Here is a 16191-nt window from a genome sequence, read left to right on the forward strand (position 1 = left end):
CAATTGTGTATCTATGCAACTGCAGTGTATGTATTGTTGTGGATTAATTCCCGAAGCAGGTGACACCTATTGATGAGAGCAATTTAGGTTGATTAAGCAGGTTGATGTCATCAAACCTTTCTGAACCTCTTGTGTTCACAAGCTAGGAATTTAAATAGAAGCCAGGGTTTCAAAACACAGCAGTCCTTGATCATGGTCTGGCTGGCTTAGATGCTTGACAGAAGCAAGGTGGTTCTCTGCTTGGAGCCTGTTGCATCCTGGGTCCCTGATATTAACATGGGGATTTACTCTGCCCTTGCTGCTTGAGCTCAAGGCTGGCCTGAGTCATTTTATTTCTGCCCCACATTCCAAATACAAATACCAACTTCAGGGGGGAGACTTTTCTCATGATCACAGCAGGGGAAGGAAGGAGTAAAATGTCCTGCTCCTGCCAGCTGCAATTCCAATACTGAATAACATCACCCCCATCCAGGTGATGCAATTTCCTTTTTTAAAAAATCTGCATATTAGTTTGGCCCAGACTAGGAAGTCCTTGCTTCAAGTCCTTCTTCCAGCATTAATTCACCAAGCTACTAACTCTCAGACTCTGTTCCTCCATTATGAATATGGGGGTAATAACCTACCTTGGCTCACCTTAAGGGTTGTTGTTCTAAGGATTGCTGAAAAAACACAGGAAATGTGCTTTGAGCTCTTTAAGGCTATGTACACACTATATCTTTAAAGCACATTAGAAACACATTTCCCCCCTCAAATAGTTCTGGTCCCTGTGATCCCTAAGGGTTGCTGGGAATCATAACTCTGCAAGGGGTAAAGGATGCACCCAAGCTAAAGCTTTCTCTGCTTTGCTAAGCAGCGGCATTGCTGTCACGCAAATTCCAGAGGGGCTGCCCTTTGAGTCTGTAGCACCTTAAAGACTAACATTTATTGTGGATTAAGCTTTCATGGATTAGAGTCCACTTAATCAGATGCAAATGCAGCCTAGTCCCCCACTGCTCCTGGCCAGGATGCCCGTGTGACAAAACACACCATGTACGACAAACAGTGTGTTGTTTTTTCTTTGTTGCTTAGTGTTCTCTGGGAATCTTGTTAGAGAGATGACTCCCCAGCCCTGCCCAGCAACATCTTCCTAAAGGTTTTATGGTTCCACCCAGAACTGGAAATGGGGCTGTAATTTTAATCACTCTATCAATGTTTATTTGTGTAATTTAGAGCAAGGATGCCTCTTCCTCCCATCTGTCCAGGCCATCTGCTCCTTTCGTCACTCCCAAACAGCCCTGCCTGGCCTTTGATTGAGATGGTGCAGGAGTTTAGGGAAACGGGGGGGGGGGGTGATTTACCTGATTCAGAAAGTGCCTGGCACACACAGTGGCTCCAAGTGAGCAAACCCCTGCTGGGACCCCCAAATGCTACATGATGAGAGAGTGGGCAGAATAGGTGGATGCAACCTGGCCAAAAGTCTGCAAATGCCACTGGTCCACACCATGTTTTGCTTGCCTGCCACTATGAAGCATTTGTGGCACGTTGGTAGCCTGAAAGTTGGAGGTGGGGAAAAGAAAGCTCAGGGAACTTGCCATAGGCACCCATTAGCTCGTATCATCAAAAGTGCAATACTCTTCAGCTTCATCTCAGACAGCTTCTTTTTTGTGTCCCCCCATTAGATGCTCCCCATTTGGGGGGGGGGTGTTCAAAGGCTGCTAGATGCAAGTGGTTTTGGTGAGCCTTGGAACTAACAAATCCATAGATTATCAAAACCACTTCTTCAGGAATTAATGCATTAAAGTTTCTCTGTTTTTTTAAATATGCACATAGAAATGAAAGTGGTCACCTGACATGAGTGGCCCTTTGCTGGTCTCAGGGTCCCAACCAATGCTCAGCCCTGCTACTCTCTGGAGGTGGTCCTGGAAAAGGGGTAATGCAGAGGGTTGTACAAGCGTCATTGGAGCTTTAGGAACACAGGAAGCTGCCTTATTCAGGATGAGACCACTGGTCCAGTATTGTCAACACTGACTGGCAGCAGTTTCCCAGGGTTTCAGACAAGGTCTCTCCCAGACCTACATGGAGACACTGGGGGTTGAACCTGGGACTTTTTGCATACAAAACAGAAGCTTGGTGTGTCTGATGAGTGTCCCCTTTTTGCTCAGTAGCAGCTGTGGCTGGCAGGGCCCAAAAGTCTAGGATCCAACACAAGTCCATTCAATGCCCTTCAACCTCCCACTGCCCCCCCCCCACCACTTCCTTTGATGGATATTTATGGTGCCTTTGTTTGGTTTTCTATCCACATGTGCAGAGCAAGGAGTTACATCAGCTAAAGTGAAGCAGCAGCCAACACAGGAAATTTGAAGCAGAGAAGTGATAGCCAGTGCAGGCACTTTGAAGCCCCCCAACAGGTCTAGTGCAGACCCCTGATTTCAACAAGCTGCAGAGCACAGGAGACTGCTTCTCACTCACGTTTTTAAGCTCCTGCTCTCCAACACACAGAGGGCTATTTTCTCTAGGGCTGCCCTAACACTACCCTTGCCTCATGGTCTGCAAGAAGGCAGGGAAGCTGCGTCTCCCAAGCCTCCCCTGTTGCCCTCTGGCCAGGTCGCTGCTCTTCAAGGAAGTCACAGAGGCTCCCAAAGGCACTTGCCCCATCATGGCGTGGCGTGGGTGGGGACATTTGGACTTTCTGTCCAGACTTCAGCATATCTCTTCGGTGGGGCCAGCTACTTCCAAGGAAGGGTCCCTGGGGTGGCGATCTGAAACCGATCTAAAACAGATGTGCGTTTGCTGCCAGGGATGTTGCAATGGATGCTCTCTCCCCCCCCCCCATCTCTCCCTCTTCGTTCCCCCATTTTCTCTCCTTTGCAAATGAGGAAATCGAAACATGCAAATCGCTCCCCACGTCAATCAACCCCCCATATGAATCAAAGCTCCCCTCTCCGCTGCGGGGGGTGGGGTGGTGGTAATTCTCTGCAGAGTCCTGTAGGCTGGGCGCCTCTTGCGCCCAGTCGGACTGTACCACCCTGGCCCCGAGAAAGGGGAGGGAGGAGGGTTGCTCCGGGGGTGGGCGCCGCGGGGGCCGGCTGCATTTGAAGCCGGGCGGGGGGTGGGCGAGAGGAGGGGGCCAAGCAGCGCGTGGCTCGGCAGGCAGAGCTCTGCGGGTGTGGGGCCCGGGGGGAGCCCGACGGGTGGAGCCTGAGGGGCCTCCCCTTTCTCTTTTCCCACGTTTGCATTTGCTAGAGCCCCGAGGACCCCCCCCCCGCCCCGCTAAGCCCCGGCAGCGGGCGGGCAGCGCCTCCTCGTCGCCAGCGCCGCGGCTGCTCTGGATGGAGCAGCTGGGAGGAGGAGGAGGAGGAGGAAGCCTGGCGCTGCTGCTGCTGCTGTTACCGCCGCTCGCTTAGGAGCCGCCTCAGCCGGAGCCAGCCAGCCAGGGAGCCGCCAGTGCCCGCTTCGTCGCCCAGGTAGGTCGCTCGGGGAGGCGGGCGAAGTTGCAGCCAAACGAGCCCGGGAAGGAAGTTGCCATTCCGCCCCCGCCGGGGGCAGAGAGCGGCCGTCTAGGAGAGACTGCACCGGGCGGCGGATTGCATTGCGTTGCGTTGCACGTGGGGGCGAAAGGAGCCGGGCGCGTCGGGTCCCCTCCCTCCGATGCAGGCTCCTTGCAGCGAACGAGGGAAGCCCTTTGGCGGGGAGATTCTCCCCGTCTAGGATCGTAACGCTCTTCGTGGGAGAAGGGAGAAGGAGCTCTGTCCTGACACGCCTTTCTTCCCAACACGGATCAGCGGTCTTCGTAGCAGTTGCTTGCAACTGCGGCCGGGGGCGGGGCGGGGGGCTGCTTCCTGCACAGGAGGGGAACTGCGCTGGGAGAAGGGCGTCCCCCATCCCGTAGGAAGCGCAAGAGGGGGGCCCCCACTCCCCCGAGCGGAGAAGAGCTAGGCTCTCCCACGGTGGAACTCATATGTTGCTCCTCAGTGGCAATTCATGGGAGGTGGGTTTTTCATTATTTTATTTTTTTGCGAGGGGGTGTTGAAGAGGAGAAGGGCTGGGTAGAATGCATATGGAAAACGGGGAGGAATTCATTGTTCCCTCCCCAGGTTGATTAGAGGCACGCGTTGAGTATTTCCCCATGCAAATATGGGGCGGGGGAGCAGGAATGGGGCAGAGTGAAGGCATCCCATTTGGAGTGCCCCACAGCCCCCTGGGAAGGGGGAGGGCATGGATTTCTCCATCCAGATGTGTTACGCAGCAGGCACCCAGCACCAGACGTTGCTCTTCCAGCCTCTCCATCCAGTGGGCTATACATACCTTTATCTCTCATCTCCCTTTATTTCTTCATTGAATTGTAGATTTGGAAGGGACCCCTAGGGTCATCTAGTCCAGCCCCCAGGAGCACCAACTCTCCTTTCCTGAATCCAAGTGCGACCTTGATATATTGCAGTGTAGCAATGTCTTGAGCATCGCCCAAACTGGAAGGAGTTAGTTCAGTTTCTAACCTAAGCCCCCTTGCTTACAGTGTTCAGTTTCTAACCTAAGCCTTACCAATTGCTTACAGTGTATGATTAACTGATAGCTTTCACTGGCACAAGATGATGTGTTGACGGCTTCTAACTCCGATGGCCTTTTAAAACAAACTCCCCCAAGCCTTTCTATCCCACCTTTCTTCCACAATGGACCTCAAAATGGCATGTGCAAGATTTCCAAGGGGTCCCTCCAGGCACTAAACAGACCCACACCTGTTTGGCTTCAGCAGCTTCCTGTATCACATGCCTCCAGACCCATGTTGCTCACTCTTAGCCACAGATTGAAATGCGCCCCCCCCCCCACATCCAGAGGCAGTCTACCTGTGATGATCTGGTGCCAGGAACAAAGAGTAGGGAAACAATCAATCACTTTTATGCCCTAGAGCCAGGTGTTGACTGTGAAAAAGGCAAATTCCATGCTACATGTGATTAGGGAAGAGATCGAAAAATAAAAGTACAATATCATAAGGAGCTTTTGCAAATCTATGGTGCAGCCACAGTTACAATACTGTGAGCAGTTTTGGTTATCAAATCTCAAAGGGGATATTGGAGAGCCGGAAAGGGACCGCGATCAAGGCAAGAACTACTTCCCAGCAAGGAAAGGTTACAACGTTTGGGGATTTTCAGTTAGGAAAAAAGTGAATGAGGGTGTGTGTGATAGAGCCACCTTCCTGAATTTGCTGCCCAGGATAGCAGTTGTAGTCCAGAGCATCTGGAGGGTATCAGGTTGGAGAGAGCTGTTGTAGAGGAATATAAGATGGTGCATAATGTGGAGAAAACGGGGGCAAGGAGGAGGATTTCTTCGCCTTTATCGCAATTCTAGAACTCAGGATCATTCGGTGAAACTGAGTGGAGAGGAAATGAAGTACAGTACTCCTTTGTTCAGGAAATAGTTGAACTACGGAACTCACTGCCACAGGATGTCATGATGTCTACCAACTTAGATGGCTTTAAAAGGAAATCAGATAAGGAGGAGGATAATGCTATTGGTGGCTACTAGTCCCAATGGCTGTTCCCTGGAATCACAAGTAGAGAGAGTTCCTATTGTGCTCAGGCCCTGCTCGTGGGCTTCCCAGAAGAGGCATCTGGTTGGCTACTGGTAGAACAGAATGCTGTACTGGGTGAGATATTGATCTGATGTAGCAAAGCAGTTGTTGATGTGCTCGTGTTTTATAAGCTGCTGGTGCAAATTCTCTCTAAAACTGAAGCAACATCAAAGCTCCCCTCACAAGTGTTTAGGATTCTGTGCAGAATGGTGGTGGATGGGGAAAGGCTCCCAGAAGTCTCTCTCTCTCTCATCCCAATATCTATGGGTATATGTTTTATGAGGGAGAAGTAGTCGTGTGTGTTCCATTTTTCTAGATGTTTTGGTTTTTCGCAGTAGCTGGCTGCGGGTGGGGGACATTTTTCTGGATGGATGTAGAGATGGAGATGCTTAAGGATTGAAAGGCCCCTCTCCACCTATGCATGGATACTGTTAGCTGCTCTTCTTGGTAATCTGCAGCCCTCTCTTGGGAAATGCTCTTTTTGTGGAATTTTTCATTGTAGATGGCAGTGATTGTTTGGTGCAGGGATCTAGCTGGGGTTTTTTTGTACTTAAGCTTAAGGGTGCTTATGCTAGCAATGCACAATTGCAGTTTTTATTAAATCAAGGAGAAAGTAAGGTGACTGTAATGACTTTAAATGCCCTGGATGAAGGCTGAAAGAATCGCAGGTGCTCAATTAGCCTGGCACCTAAAAAACTGGCGCTAACACTTAGGCATCAGAAGAAGGAGATCCGCCACCCCCCCGCCCACCTGCTCTGGATGGTTTGAGCAAAGCAGAAACCACTGAAAATACCTGCCCATGTTGATAACTGCAACTTGATTTACACATCAAGCAGAGGGAAGTGGTTCATTTCAGTGCTAGAATTCTGAAATGTGCTACCAGGCTGCTTGGGAGATGACCCTTTTTTAATAAAAAAAGTGTGTTTTTAAATGCTCCATGCTAAAAAACTAAACTAAAACACCTCCCTGCCTGGAGAAAAGCAGCACATCAAAGAGATGGGTATGCTAACCCTTTCTGCTTGATGAGCTTGCTTTCTACACCAATAGCTTACCAAAATTCTGTCACCTCATTCTGTGTAATGTGTTGAACAACTCTGGATTGTGGACCCAAAGGGCTGGTGTCAAAATAACATTTGGTAGCGAAGGGAAGAATTTGAAGAATATCCATGCAGTTGGTGGGAGGAGTGGGTCTCCAGAAGTGAAGTCATCTGTGTGCGTGCGTGTGCGTGTGTACAGTATATGCGCAGTGCTTTTTTCTAAAAAAAATGTTTAGGGGTACTCTCATTTTGAGTCAAGAAAATCACCATTTTATAGTTCAAGTTGGGAAAAATAAATACAGTAAATGGACAAAAGTACAAAGATTCACAAAATGTTTAGGGGTATGCGTACCCCTGCGTCCCCCCAGAAAAAAAGCTTTCTCTCTCTCTCTCTCTTTCTATATATATATATACACATATGTACACACACACACACACATGAGGTGATGAGATGGGTTATTTATGCAATTTCCCCCATAATTTTCCTGGAATCCTACTGGATCCTGCTTGTCGGTTTAACCATTGGAGGAAAGTTAAGAGGATGTGAATAAGCAATTTGGATGACATTTTCCTTTGTGGATGTGCTCAAGGGATTGCGTCAGGAACTCCTCCTGCGAACGCCAAATGTTGCATTGAAACAGACCCAGGACAGTTTTGGGCTTTGGGGAGAGTGTTTCCCTAGATCCTGCAGGAGAGGGCTGTAGCCTCCATGCTCTGATCTGGGTGCATAGACATCTGTCTGATCTTGCAACAAAACACTAGATTAGCTAGACCGTGGCTCCGCTCCAACCAGTCTTTCCTTATGTGTTGGGGTTTTTTGAGGTGTGTGTGTCCATTTTGAGCAAAGGGAATGGGAGTGGTGGTGAACCACATTGCACATTTCCTCTGCTCACCTCTCTTGCTCATTTCTTTTCTCCACTTCCCCTCGCAACCCTTCTACAGGGTCCTCAAATGGGTTGTGGGGATTGTGGGACTATGACTGCTCGCAGTAAAGATGACCAAATGATCAAGGACTGCCAGTTCATTGACTCTCCTCTAGCGAGCAGCCAAGCACACACCCCGTATAGACCTGAACGAGTATCCCAAAAGGAATTGTCTAGAATCTTTTCTTTTTCCTACCGGCTCCTCTCTGGGGCCTGTACTGGGCATATTCACATGACCAGTGGAAAGTGTTTAGTATCTGAGATGATGGGGAATGTATGGCTCACGATCTGGAGTCTTGGACTGAGTGGGCAGTTTGCTGCCAATTGCTGTTAAACTCTCTTGATTGAATTATTTCTTTTTCAGTGCCTCAACCTCCTTCCTGTATCTCATCTTCTTTGGGTGAGTATTGGATTGTCATTAAATGTGGTGTGTACTGTAGAGCTGAGGGAAGCAGATCCTTGACAGTTACCAAATGGAACATCACCCAAAATTCTTAATGGGGTGTTATCAAGGATAAAGGTGGAGAAATGTAATGTAATGTGTTGGGTTCCCGGGGTCTCAGAAATATGACCAGTCATTCAACTTGTATTTATTAACGCTGCCTATTGCAACTTTCGCTGTGTGACCAAGAGATCTAGAAACTTTTAACAAAAATGAAAGCTGAGATTCTCAGGATTTGTTGTGCCTCATTCAAATATGGAAGTGTGAGGGAAGTTGTAGAAAGAAGACCTTGCAGAGAGGAAGGAAGGAAATTCCTTCCTCTCCGAGAGCCAGTGTGGTGTAGTGGTTAAGAGTGATAGACTCGTAATCTGGGGAACTGGGTTTGCATCCCCGCTCCTCCACATGCAGCTGCTGGGTGACCTTGGGCCAGTCACACTTCTTTGAAGTCTCTCAGCCCCACTCACTTCACAGAGTGTTTGTTGTGGGGGAGGAAGGGAGAAGAGAATGTTAGCCACTTTGAGACTCCTTCGGGTAGTGATAAAGCGGGATATCAAATCCAAACTCCTCTTCTTCTTCCTGTTCAATACCAATCCCAACTGACAGGTTTCCAGCACAGCTTACTGAGAGAAGATTACAAATCACAATTGTACAATAAAGCTTGGGGGTGGTTTGCCTATGGAACAAGGCAGCTGAGGAGCAGATAAAATTGCAGCACTTAGAGAGGTAAAAAACTGATCAACCTAAGCTGAATAAACTAAAGGTTTATGAAATAAAGGTGTCTTTCCCCGGGGAGAACATTCCAGAGTCAGGAGACCACACCTGAAAAGGCCCTACTGGTAAGATAGGTTTTCTTCATCTAGCACCAATCAACTGGCTGGGGATGATGGGATTTGTAGTCCTAAACGTCTAGAAGGTGTCAGATTGAGGAAGAGTAATTTAAAATAATGGCAGCTCAGTTTCATTATGATCCCCAGAAAGTCTTAGAATAGTGCGGTGATGGCTTCTGGAACCTGGTAGCCTCCTGATAAGTGCAATTTACATAATGCCTGAGTTGTCAGCACATAGAAAATGGAACGAGTGTTGTCCATCATTAGGCGGGCATTTCCATGAAAGTGGATTCAATTCTTTATGAAGCAGCAGAGGTGTTGTGTTCTGAGTTGTCTGCCCACTAGGTGGTGCCATGCATCCAGCACTGGGTTCTAGAGCAGAAAGGCCAAAATTCCTTAAGATTAGCCGGAAAGAGCTGAGAGTGGCATCATTACAGACAGAAAACAACAACAACAACAACAGTAGTGGTGGTGATGGTGGTGGTTGTTGTAATAGTAGCAGTAGTAGTAGTAGTAGTTTGGATTCTTGCTACGTTAGGAATTCATTGCTCCATCCATTCAGAATCACGAACGTCTTCCTTGATTATCCTTTTTAAAGTCCAGATTATTGAGACTATAATTCCAGGGATAGTCTGCTGGAAGGGGTTAGTAAAATATGAATGAACCATCTCTCTCTCCCCTTCTGTCTCTCCATGATATTCTCTTTTGCTTTGCTGAAAATAAATTTCTGCTCAAAAGGGAGCTGACCCACTTCTGCTAAAGCTTCCAACACAAACATTGCTCAAGCCGCGTTCTTCCAGGGTGGGGCTCCGGGTGTGGGGGAGCCTTGTCTAAAGGATGGCCCCCTCCACATGTGATGAAAGAAACCCTCCTCCCCTGGCAAAACCCTGAGGGAGGCCAGGTATAAAGGAGGAGCAGGCTTCGCTGCTCCTTCCAACAGTTACAAGGAGAAGGCGGGATCTTGGCAGGTCCTGTCTTCCACACCCTAATCCTGAAAGGCTGCCCCTGCAAATAATAATAATAATAATAAAAATTCCCTAGCCCCACACACCCCTGTGAAAGATCCAGGAGTCCTTCACTGATCATGTTCTCCAGAAAGACTTTGGCTTCATAAATCAGATCCCTGTTTTATGCAAGCAAAGCCCCACACATCCCTGCTCCTGGATATGCTCAGCATTTCCAAGTCTGTATTTCTGCTTTGAATATATATTTTTAAGCTTGGGGTGTGAATGGGAGAGAGGATGTGAGCTTTCTCCTGCAGGCAAAGCATGCACACACCCAAAGACAAACTTCTGGATATTGTTTTGCATGTAAATGACCCCTCCAGTGCACAGAGTACCTCATTGTTTTGGAGCGTGAGCAACCAGGAATGAAAAATGCAGGCCAACCCGTGTGCAAGGCCAGGGAAAGGAAAAGCATTTCAGGTTGTTGAGTCTTGTAAGAACAACGGAAAAACCCTGCTGGATCAGACCAAGGCCCACCTAGCCCAAGCTCCTATCTCCATCAGTGGCCAGTTGAATGTCTCCAGGAGCACACTAACAGAGTGTGAAGGCGGCAGCCACCCACTCTTGCCTCTCCCATCATTTCACATTCAGAAATAGAGCACCTCTGAACACAGAAGTTCCATTTAGCTGTCAAGGCTCATAGTTGCTGCTCTGTGGACCCATTCCATGTATGCATTTGTCCAAGGAGAGCCACGCCTTTGCTCAGTGGGTTCGCGTCCCCGCTCCTCCACATGCAGCTGCTGGGTGACCTTGGGCCAGTCACACTTCTTTGAAGTCTCTCAGCCCCACTCACCTCACAGAGTGTTTGTTGTGGGGGAGGAAGGGAAAGGAGAATGTTAGCCGCTTTGAGACTCCTTAGGGTAGTGATAAAGCGGGATATCAAATCCATACTCTTCTTCTTCTGCTGCTGCTCATGCACGAGTAGCGAAACCCGGAAGTAACCCTTTCCGTTACTTCTGGGTTGCCATGGGATGCAACCTGAAAATACGTAACATGAAGCAAACGTAACATGAGGTATGACTGTAATGGAGCATCAGGCTGCCTATGGCTACTAGTTGTGATGGTTGTGTACCACATCCAGGATCAGAGACAGTGTGCCTCTGAAGACTAGTTGCTGGGAGGATGTTGCAGTTGCGCTCACGCCTTGCTTATGGTAGGCTTCCCAGAGGCATCTAGCTGGCCACTAGGATGCTGCACTGAATGGGCCTTTAATCTGATCCAGCAGGGGCTCTCTTCAACAGAACAGAGGGGAAGAATGTGCCTCTATATCCACTGCATGCATTTAGTTATAACGGTTGGTTGGTTAGTTAGTTATCCTTCCCTTTTTCCAAGTGTGCTGAGGGCAGGGTGCACAGATCCCTCCCGCCCCAAAATGTTTGTTCTTGCACAAGAACCCTGGGAGCTTGGTCAGGCTAAGTCACATGGTGGGGATTTGAACATGGACCCTCCCCAGTGTTTGTCTGACACCAGCCAGTTCACCACACTGGTCGCTTGGCAATGGAAGGAAGCAAAGGCAGCCCCTTCTTCCTCCGACTCCATTCACTTGTGATGACAGTTGGGGAGACCGACAAAGAAGGAACAGAGGCAGCAGGGTAGAGCCAGTGTGGTCTAGTGGTTAGAGTGTCGGACTAGGACCTGGGAGACTAGGGTTCAAATCCCTGCTCAGCCAGAAAGCTCGCTGGGTGACCTTGGGCCAGTCACTGCCTCTTAGCCTACCTCACAGAGTTGTTGTGGGGATTGTAGCAGGAACCCCCCCACCCCAATCATTCTGTTTGTACAAACTTCACACACACTCACACTCACACTACATACGCCACATTTCTGTTATAAATTCATAGAAAAATCAACCATACATCGGATTTGCACTGTTCCATTTTTATTTTACTCCATATGACAAGGACTATCAAAGGGAGGGTGGCTTGGTTCTGGTCAGCCATAATCCCTTCACCTTCCCAGCACATCCACAGGAGCCCTGCCCAGTTGCTATGTCAACCCTGATGATCCCAGACAGAAGACAATCAAGATCACAAAGAACTTGCATATGGGAGTGGATTCAGCATGGACTGAAACAAAGGACAATGATCAGATCTTCCCTCTGGGGGCAGGAAACTGCAAACTCCCCTTTGTCTCCTGGAAGTGACTCATGGGGAGGGGGAAAGGGGGAAGCAGCCAGGTGACAGGACACTCAGGTTACCACCACAACTCCTCCCTCAACCCCTCCTTTCTGTAATGTATGCATGATGTCAACCCCTTCTGTAATGTATGCATGATGTTTCTGGGGGTGGGCTTGAGCTAGAGGATGGGAATTTCAAAAGTTTTTATAAGGTCTGGCACACCATCTTTCTGGGTCTTTCCTCTCTCCTGCAAGTGAGGGGAACACCCTGTTGCAACAGTTCAATAAAGGCCAAGCCTACAGGCTGCTGTTTTGCTCCAAGTTATCCTGGTTGGTGTCTTTGTTTTTGTCCAAGGGAGCCCTCGGATTTTTCCGGTAACAGGATTAAATGGGGAGGCGGGGAACCATATACACCACCTGGAGCTCCTTGGAGGAAAATAAATGCAGTAAAATAAGTAAGGTATGAACAGGGTCCCTTCCAAGCAAAGCCAACTGTCTGCCTTGTTATGAGTGCCTCTTCTGTTCTGGCCCCTCTGCTTGAGAATCAAGTGGATTCCACTCCCGGTTAGATAAGGGATTCTGGTTTCTCACCCTGCCCACAAACAAACACAGCTTTCCACTTCAAGGTCCCCTTAAGTGAAACCTTTCCATCTGAAGGGAAGTGTCACTGCCATTAAGAGCAGTTTAAAAATGCATCAAGTCAGCCACAGCCATATGACAAGAAAATTAAAAGAGGGGGGGAAAAACCACAAGGAAATGTCCACCCACACACAGAAGCCAGGGTGGGGCATGCTATAATTTTTTCCTGCCTATGGAAACCAGTGGAAGAAAAAGGAGAAGCCCAAAGTGGTGGTCGGCTTAAAAATGAAGAGAGAAAAAATGTAACTCCTGCATCTAAGCTCAGTCATACATTCTATCTCATCCATTCCAATGGGATTTGAATGTTTCTAAGGCCTTTCAGAGCTTCTGGTGTATTCTTAGGAATGTTAGAAGGTTGAAACTGTCAGACTGAGAAGAAATAAAGACTCTGTGCGAAATCCTCCCTTTTTCTCCCCTGCCCACCATGTGAATACAAAGGAGTGTCAAAGGCGTAGGGTCCTGTGTTTACAAAAGGTTCGCTCTTAGCATGGATGAGGAGGAGCAGCCTTTGGCCAGAAATTTCATGGTGGTGGTGCAGAATCGCTGGGAACTATAGACAGATAGCCTGATTCATTGACATGAAATTTTATAAAGAATTTGGAAGGAGTGCCCTCTGCTTTGCGCTCGTTGACTAGAATACTGGAAAATGGATTTCTTAACCATAGAACTGTGCGGATTAGAACATGGCCTCTGCTGTTTCCTTATATTCCCGCAAGTAAATGGGCTAGAGACTTGACTTTTGTTTTTTAAGTATTCAGGGAATTGATTTATCTATTAAAAAGAATAATATACCGCCTTATCTCATATATATATATATATATATATATATATATATATATATATATATACATATATATATATATATATATGTAGCAGCGGTTTACAGCAATATAAAAATATGGAACCATACAGTTCCAAGAACAAACGGAGTTAAAAGAAGTTAAAACCAAAAGAATTTAAAGCAAACATCAGTAGAAGAGGCCTAGAAATATTTCTGTGAGGCAGGCCACTGAGGCAAGTCCCTCTTGGGGTGTCCCCTCTGCTACGGAGGGGAGTTTGAAGTTGCTTCTGGTAGGCAGTAGCAGCACGAGGCAGCTGGGTCCAAGCGCCCTTTATATTTCCCATAATGCCCTAGGGCAACATTCTAGGGCCATCTTGGGACATCTAATGGGGCCTAGGTTGTTTGGAGTTCTGGGCTGGAAAAATTATCTGAAGGTGGGAGAGAACAAGGGCAGGCATACAGAGCAAGCCAAGGTGGCTGCTGGCTCTGGGTTTTCCAGTAACCATAGGGAGCCCAATGATGAAGGCAGCTCTAGCAGTTGCTCGAGGGCATCCTTCACCAACCTGGTGCCCTGCAGATGTTTTGAACTATGGCAGCCTTGCTGAGTGGGGCTAACAGGAGTTGTAGTCCAACACAGATGGAGCGTGTGGGGTTGGCGAACACTCTTCTGGCATAACCTCCCTCATAGGATAGTTGTGAGGACAAATTGGGCAGGGGGAGTTATTTGGAGAAAGTTAATTTAGCTGGGTTTTCAGCCTTGCCCTAACAAATAAATGAATCAACCCCATTCTCCACGGTGAGTTTGCAGGCTCCCTGCAGCTGTTGTAACATCCCATCCATTATCAAAATGGGGCTTTCTCCATCCTGGAGTGCTTCTTAGTTTGGAAACCGTTTGGAAACTGTCCTGGAGGTGTCCCCTCCTCTCTGGTCTAAATATATTTTTGCTTTTAGAAGGAAGCTGCTGGGCAATGTGCTGGGCCCTGACCATCCAAATGTCGCCCTTTTCCTTCTGGGCCGGAACACAGACCCAGCCTAATTGCATCTGTGCTGTCATTCTCCTTGTGCAGCTGAGCTTGTATGAAAAATTGTGCAGCTGCGGCTGCTGTAAGAAATAGATGGAGGGGAAATGAATCCAGTCTTGAGAGCTTTCTTTTTCCCTTCCCCAAAAGGCAGGCTCATCTGATAGCTTCAAATCAGAGATCCGGTTTGAGCAGGGGTGGAAATAAAATGTGCTCTTGTATAGCTTTTTCTTTCTTTCTTATCACCCTCGGCTGATAAGCCAGTAGGTGAGAGAACAGGCTATGTTTTTGCAGAGAGCCAGTTGCTGCTTATTTGTACTGAGTTGCAGCCCCTTTTGTTCCAAGCAGTGTACAAATGTAATGAAAGAGCAAGGTTTAATTTCTGCAAAGAAAGACACCAGGGGATCAGTGCTGTGTGGAAGCTTCTTGCAAAGCTGACCTCTAAGCCGTGTGTGTGTGTTGCATCTTTTAGATTAAGCTGTGTATGCACTTTGCACATGATCAGAGATGTGGTCTTCATTATTTCTTCTTCACATTTATTCTAAGGTTGAGCTGTGGCTCAAATTAAGCTCAGTGACACAGACTGCAAGCTTTTGGGGTGGAAAGACAAAATTAAAGGCAAGGTGAGGGGGGAGGCTGGGAGAAGGAACAGCATTGAAATGGGAGGTCCAGAGACATGGATCAGGAATGTGGAGGCCTTTTAATTCGGGATTGCTGCTTTGGTAATGGGATTCATGGTGCCCTCTTTGAATAGCGTCCAGATATGTAGCAAGCCAGAATCTATTAATTTGTGAGTAATTACTAGATCAGTCTTCGTCAACCTGGTGCCTTCTAGATATTGCGGACTACAGGCTGGGGCTGATGGGAGTTGTAGTCTGGGATATCTGGAGGGCACCTGGTTGAGGAAGACTGGGATATCTTGATGAAGACTGTTCTAGAGGCACAGTTGGAAAACCCTTTCCCCTTCACACACTTCCCTGCCCCCTCTTCCTGCTAGTAATATGCAGACCTTTCATGAGGTCTCTATGGGCCTTTCCACACAATGGCTGTGTTCAAAAACCTTGGTGGACCACAGTTTGTGGAAACCAAGCCTTATGAGGAACGGTGGATGGAGCTGGGTATATTTAGCCTGGAAAAGAGGAGACTGAGAGGAGCAATGATAGCCATTATATAGCTACCAAATATCTAAAGGGCTGTCACATGGAAGACGGAGCAGGTCTGTTTTCTCCTGCTCCAGAGGGTAGGACGCGAACCAATGGATTCAAGTTACAAGAAAGGAGATTCTGACTAAACATTAGGAGGAACTTTCCGACAGTAAGAGCCATTTGACAGTGGAACAGACTCCCACAGAAGGTTATGCACTCTCCTTCATTGGAGTTTTTAAAGCAGAGGTTGTACGGCCATCTGTCATGGATGCTTTAGTTGAGATACCTGCTTTGCAGGGGGTTGGACTAGATGACCTCGGGGTACCTTCGAAATCTACAATTCTATGATTCCCATGAACACAGAGGTTGCTCCTGTGTCACTCCTGGCATGAGCAGCAAACCACAGATCCCTCTCGTAATGTTGCATCCAAACAGCAAATTAGCTCAAACAAACCACCTCTGGGAACAAGCCTTGTGGGTTTGTGTCATGGCTTGTTAGGAGCAAAACAAACTGCAGTCCCCCATTTCAGACAGAATGGTGGAAAGTGTGGGATGGTGACTTGTTGCTCTCACTGGCTGGTGGGGAAGGGCATAACCGGAGCAGTGTTTGTGTGCGCAGGAAACCATTAACTTTAGCAATCAACTGTGAAACACCACAGGGATACTGTATACAAGAATAAAAACAAGATGAGTAAAACCAGATAAACTTCCATGGA

The 16191-nt window shown here is 47.9% G+C and overlaps 1 protein-coding gene across 1 annotated transcript in view; it reads left to right on the top strand.

Annotated features, from left to right (window-relative positions):
• The first annotated feature begins 2929 nt into the window (after positions 1-2929).
• Positions 2930-16191, top strand: part of HPCA (hippocalcin) — a 28507-nt gene continuing 15245 nt past the window's right edge. The window contains exons 1-2 of the mRNA XM_083511317.1: positions 2930-3443; positions 7870-7905. The gene's annotated coding sequence lies outside the window, so the exon portion shown is untranslated. The remainder of the gene's footprint in view (positions 3444-7869; positions 7906-16191) is intronic.

This window comes from Podarcis liolepis, assembly GCF_965112155.1.
Source record: "Podarcis liolepis genome assembly, chromosome: 7".
Classification (NCBI taxonomy): Eukaryota; Metazoa; Chordata; class Lepidosauria; order Squamata; family Lacertidae; genus Podarcis; species Podarcis liolepis.